This window comes from Coenobita brevimanus, chromosome 75 (assembly GCF_032717465.1).
Source record: "Coenobita brevimanus isolate Jiangsu-jjx chromosome 75, ASM3271746v2, whole genome shotgun sequence".
Taxonomy (NCBI): domain Eukaryota; kingdom Metazoa; phylum Arthropoda; class Malacostraca; order Decapoda; family Coenobitidae; genus Coenobita; species Coenobita brevimanus.
Window position 1 is genome coordinate 20,030,324 of NC_137028.1, and position 6,104 is coordinate 20,036,427.

The window sequence follows — 6,104 nt, forward strand, 5'->3', positions numbered from 1 at the left end:
CCTATTAATGCCATCACACCAGAACCCGACCTGATTAAGATGTGGCAAGACAACCAACGCCCTACCTGGATTCCGCCTCATATTTTCAGCAAGCTCCACCTGCATGGCGAACACTTATTTGAACCTAACGGCCACATAGTCCTAAGCCCCACAGCCGCCCATGACACCATGCTCCACCTCCATGCCGACAACGGAATCCACTTGGGCACTAAGAAACTCACCCAAGTGTTCAACGACATATACTGGACACCGAACCCCACCACCATCGCCAAAACCATCGTGCAATCCTGCCGAGCCTGTGCGCTAGGAAAAGATATCACCCACACACCAGGCCCATCCGGAAAACTTACAGCCACTAAACCTTGGCAACTGCTATCCCTTGACGTCGTTGGACCACTCACCCCCAAGGCAGGATATAAATATATTATCACCTTCGTGGACATCTACTCAAAATTCATCATAGCTTGTCCTGCTAAAGATCACAGTGCAGTATCTGTCGCTGATGCTTTGACTCGCCACGTGTTCCCATATTTTGGCATTCCCCAGGCATTGCATTCCGACATTGCACCAGAATTCACCGGAAAAGTTTGGCAGGAATTAGCTAAAATATTCGGATTCCACATCTCCCACTCATCCCCCTACTGACCACAAGGCAACAGCATCTGTGAAAGAAGCCATCGCTCCCTCCTAAATCAAGTCCGCACTCGCATCACACAAACAGGAAATGAAGACTGGCCTGCCCACGTCAAAATAGTTCAATGGGGCTTGAACACATGCCCGCGAGAAAACGGCATAACACCACACGAGCGAATATTCAGGGAAACCCCGCTCCTCCTCCCGCTCCACCACCACCTCCAGCCACCCTCCCCACCCTCCCCCACCGACCCCCTCCACCATCTCAAATGCCGCCTCCACCACCTACAAGCACAACAAGACCTGACACCCGATACCAACCACACCAACCCCTACAAAACAGGACAATCCATCGTCGTCGCCCAACTACCTACTCCTAACAAAATTGCGCCACGATTCATCGGACCCTTCACCATAACTCAAGTCCCCAACCCGTATCAAGTCATCATCAATCAACATGGCCAGCAGCGCACGTATCGCAACCGCCACGTGCGACCCTTCTACCCACCCAACAATAACCACACGCCCAGCACCCCTACCCGACCACCTGGCCATGACGACATTTCTGGAAATTACCACACCTACTACTTCTCACCCCCACCCAGTACCTCACCTACCACCTCACCACCCCCCACCATCCCAGACCTTGACCCAACTCAACCGCCGCCCTCACCACTACCCCCACCCAGCACCTCACCTACAATCACACCACCCCCCACCACCCCGGATCCTGACTCACCCCAGCCGCCGCCTACACCACCACCACCACCCACCACCACCACATACTCAACAACGCCCACACCACACTCCCCCACCCATTCACGCACCACCCCTCACACCACACCTCCTCCATCCCCTACCTCTCCATCAACCCAAACCACTGCCTCCTCAAACCATACTCCTCCACCTTCGCCCACCTGCGCCCGCACCACGCCCAGAACCACCCAAGCAAACGCGCCCGCCCTACCCAGCGACCATGCTCACTATACCCGCCACACAACCAGGCCACCCACCTCACCTCCCACCACCCGTACACCCTCACCACCACCACGTGCTCAACCACCCTCACCACCCACACCCACCCTTACCACCGCCACTACTAGATCAGGCCGCCTTTCACGCCCACCACCCAGATATACACCTACACCACACCACGGTAACCAGCCAACCCACCATACCCCACCACAAAGACCCCCTACCCCAAACACCTCCCCCATCACCCTCCCTGTCCACCAAGCACGATGGAAAAACCCCAAGTCCCAATTCCCCAAAGTCAAATCCCCTACCCACCGACCCTTCCCCCATATAAGCACCAACCCGCCAACCCTAGCCAGCATTCAGCTACAGCCGCCCCACCAAGCAGCAAACACCAGCATGAAAATCACCCGCGTCCAGTGGCTATCTCACGGCCAGCCGCCCATCAGAATCCGACAGACGCCCCAGCTTCTTTGCCGTCTACGCCGCACGAACCACCCATCCTCCATCAGGCTGTTCATCAACCCAGCCCACGAACCAACCAGAATGACCAACCACTGGACCAACCTCCTGCATCACCTCACCCCAGTCAACATGACACCAAACACCATCACCTACCACCTGCAGTCACGGGGTCGTGACTTTTTCACGAACGATGGTGGTAAAATGCCCGCGACCGGACCTTCCGCCCCGCCACCCCCCACACCACCACCAGGCCACCACCACCCCACCACCCGAGGAGGAGATAACGGTCAGGTTAGTGACCCGGGACAAGAGGGTCATCCGACCACCTCTGACCTGGGCCCCTTCTCCCCGCAACTACCTCAACACCAGGTGAGCCCAGAACCGCAACAAGTTATACGGTGGGTTAACCCTCGACAGCAGTGGGGTGGGACTGATACGTCAGTCCCTCGTAGTCTTGTGGTGACGACCACAACTTCACCCCAACGGGACAGGAGGTCCCTAGGTGAGCCACGGGGTGTTTACACCTACTGCCACCGCGAGCCATGAGGAAGTCCCTTCCTCTGCCGCAGTAACCCAGGTGAGCCAGGAGGGGCTTGTCTCCTCTGCCACAGTGAGCCACGAGGGCGTAATACCCTCTGCCACAATCAGGACAGGAGGTCCTTTTGACGAGGGAAGAGAGCTCTCTATAACAAATAGAGCAGGAGGCCCAGTAGTGGATTGTACGGGGCTCACGCCCCTAGCTACTCTAAGGGTAAGAGACCCTCACACACCGCCACAAGTGGGTCCCAGGACCGATCAACCTGGTGCCACGGCAATTGTAAAGACAAGAGAGAGAGTCGCCTCTGTGCTACCCTCCATAAGTGCAAGAGAGACCACGGCCTCCGTGTGTCCTCTAGAGCCAGCTAACTCCTGCAGGAGTAGCCGGACACTACCCGGGGGAGTTACCCCTAAAGTGTCACCTGAACAGAGGCCTGGTCCCAGTCGGGACCTACCTCCTACCCCCGGGAAATTCTTGTCTTCCCCAGGTACCAGCGGGAGACGAGGCCGCAGCCCACACCTGACGGCGCGTCCCCCAGTAGACCTCCGCAGTCCTCGGACCCCTAGGCGAGCCCGGCAACCCGTCAACGCCGACCTCCCCCTGCCGCAGACCCTACGACGTCAGGCCCGTCTGCTACACCTGTTTGGCCCCAGTCCCTAGGGCCAACACAGACAGGCCTCCCTTCACAGTGACCAGAGGAGGGCCCACAACAGGTCGAGACCCCAGGCAAGAGGGTCTCCCTGCACCGTGACCAGAGGAAGACCTACAACAGGTCGAGACCCCAGGCAAGAGGGTCTCCCTGCACCGTGACCAGAGGAGGGTCTACAACAGGTCGAGACCCCAGGCAAGAGGGTCTCCCTGCATCGTGACCAGAGTGAGGACCTACACCTTACAGTGACAAAGTGATATCGCCCCAGAAACTCGGGCAAGAATAGTGACTTTCGCTTTCCTGTAATGATCCAGTGACAGAGTGAACCAGCGGGATTACACCAAAAAGTGTCCGTAAATACCTTCCCCTAGCAAAGACTATAAGTTCCGGGTTCATCCAAACAGTGCTATCCCAAAGTCCAATCTAGAGTAGTCTCCCCCCCTGGTCAGTGTACGCACGGGCGAGAGTTGCGGCGCCGAGCCTAAACAGTGAACTCTAGTGCTCTACCTCCCTTGCTAATTTATAGTAATAATCCCTCCTCGGCTCATCAAGCCCAGACATCTCTATTGCCCCGACACGCTGAGACCTTTTGGACTTTGATACAAGTGAATCCCATCCACTTACGGACTCTTAACCTATTATAAAGCATAATTAAGGAGTGTGTGAATATCCCATATTACACTAACGTAACTCTGTATATCTGTATCCTCTGTTTATAATACCATCCTATGTGATATTGTTAAGGTGTTGTAATTAAGGTAATAAATGTGTTAAAGGTGGACTGCCTAGTTTTTATGTCCTGTTCCATTGTTAGTACATTACTTCCGGTCCGGAAAGAGGACCCCGCTCAGTAGCTAGTGTCTTTAGTGCGAGGAGTCGGCCTAAAAACACTCAGCATAACAGTATTTCACCAGTAGGCACAAGATGCTAATTTTAAGCCCTAGTTTTATCTCTAAACTTCCATGTTGTATTCACCCATCTAATGAAACGAAAATCATTTGGTTTAAACCCGTGCAATGCCATTCTTTTTTGCCTGTGAATGGAATTCACTTTATTTATCACCTTATTTAGAATTGAAATTGATGTTTTTTTTTTTTTTTTTCCCAGAGACGGAATTTTCTCAAGCCCAGAAATGTTTCTTAATTTTAGATACAATTAGGAGTGTTTTCCAGCTAATTTGGAGTACATGTGTGGAAGGTGCATATTTCGTTATTTTGCCATCAATTATGCTGTTATCAGGGTCATTCAGGTATGAGTTTTGAATTATTCCTTAAGCCGATGCTTTTCCCGTAACAAAATAACTTGACCAGTTTTTTATCTGGTTACTCCTACAAATGAAGAATGTCAGAAATGAATCTCTTCCCAATGTAAAAATCCAAAAATCTCTTAGTGGCAGTAATCATGTGTATTCCTTCAATCTTCATTATTTGTAGCTTTCTTACACTATATATCAAAAGAAATGAGGAATAAGGTTATAAATTTTATTCAGTTATATGTCTCGGTATGGCGACTGGCTTTATACTTTATCGTATTAATTTCTAGTTGAGAGTCAAAAGCATATCAATAATCCTTCTGTCGAGATATGACAGTTTTCAGTGATTTTACCCAAGGGAATGTTGCTTATAACGAGAACCTTCGTAAAGTGCATTTGTTTTCACTTTAAATCACGAGACATGATGTTACATTAAAGGGCTACTACTGATGATAAGAAAAAATCGAAATTTTGCGATTGTTTAGATGACCTCAGCATCAATTGAAACTTATTGCTCTTAAACACCTCAAATACCAGTTCTTTTTCCGTGTCAACCGATTTCTATTTACATGTTTCCTAAATGTGATTTTCTTACGCTGAGAAATGGGTTTCGAGTTACCAAACAATTGGGAGTGGCTCGCAATAAATTTTGAGTACATTTGTGAAAGATGCATATATAGCGATTTCGACGAAAAACAGGTTTAAACAGTCATCACTCCAGTAAAATAGTTTTGAACTAAACCCAAAGCGGATATATAGTTTTAAAACCAACACCTAAGCAATTTCTTTTAAACGAATTACGGGTTTTTGAGTGATTTTACCTTGGTAAATAAATATATCCTCTTGCATTTGCTTCCAATAATTGCCAACGGCCATACCACGTTGAGTACACCGCTTCCCGTTCGATCAGCGAAATTAAGCAACGTTGGGTCTGGTTAGTACTTGGATGGGTGACCGCCTGGGAACACCAGATGCTGTTGGCATCCCTACGTCAAGTGGGGTTGGTGGAGGATTAGTGCCCCTCCCTGTAAAACAATTAACTCTAAGCCCTTGGCCACCCCGTTTGGGATACATGGTGTCTGGCAATGAATGAATGAAAATATAGACAATGATATCACACGAACCCTTATACTGCGAAGATATTCCATTTTTTTGTATTTCACCAGTAGGCACAAGATGCTACATTGAAACCCTTGTTATACAGATAAAACTCAAATCCATTTTATCTTTTAACTTCCATGTTGTATTCACCCCTCTAATGCAATAAAAATCTTTTTTCTTAAACCCCAGGGGTGCCAGTCTTCTTTACATGTGAATCAATTTCATCATACGTATTACCTTAATTAGCATTGTTATTTATTTTTCTTTTTTCAGAAACGGAATTTTCTCACCTTCAGGAATGTTTCTTAATTAAATACACTTGGTAGTGTTTTCCAGCTAATTTGGTGTACATTTGTGGAAACTGCACATTTAATGTCTTCGCCCTCAATATACGGTTTTTAGGTCACTCAAGTACAAAAATTCCGAATTATTCCTAATGCGGATTATTTTACCGTAACAAAACAACTAGACCACTACATATTCAAAAAGTC

The 6,104-nt window shown here is 49.2% G+C and overlaps 1 non-coding gene across 1 annotated transcript; it reads left to right on the forward strand.

Moving 5' to 3' along the window:
- The first annotated feature begins 5,376 nt into the window (after window positions 1-5,376).
- On the forward strand, window positions 5,377-5,495 carry LOC145408122 (5S ribosomal RNA). The gene has a single exon (XR_013898868.1). It is a non-coding gene; the product is annotated as a 5S ribosomal RNA (ribosomal RNA).
- Window positions 5,496-6,104: the final 609 nt, after the last annotated feature.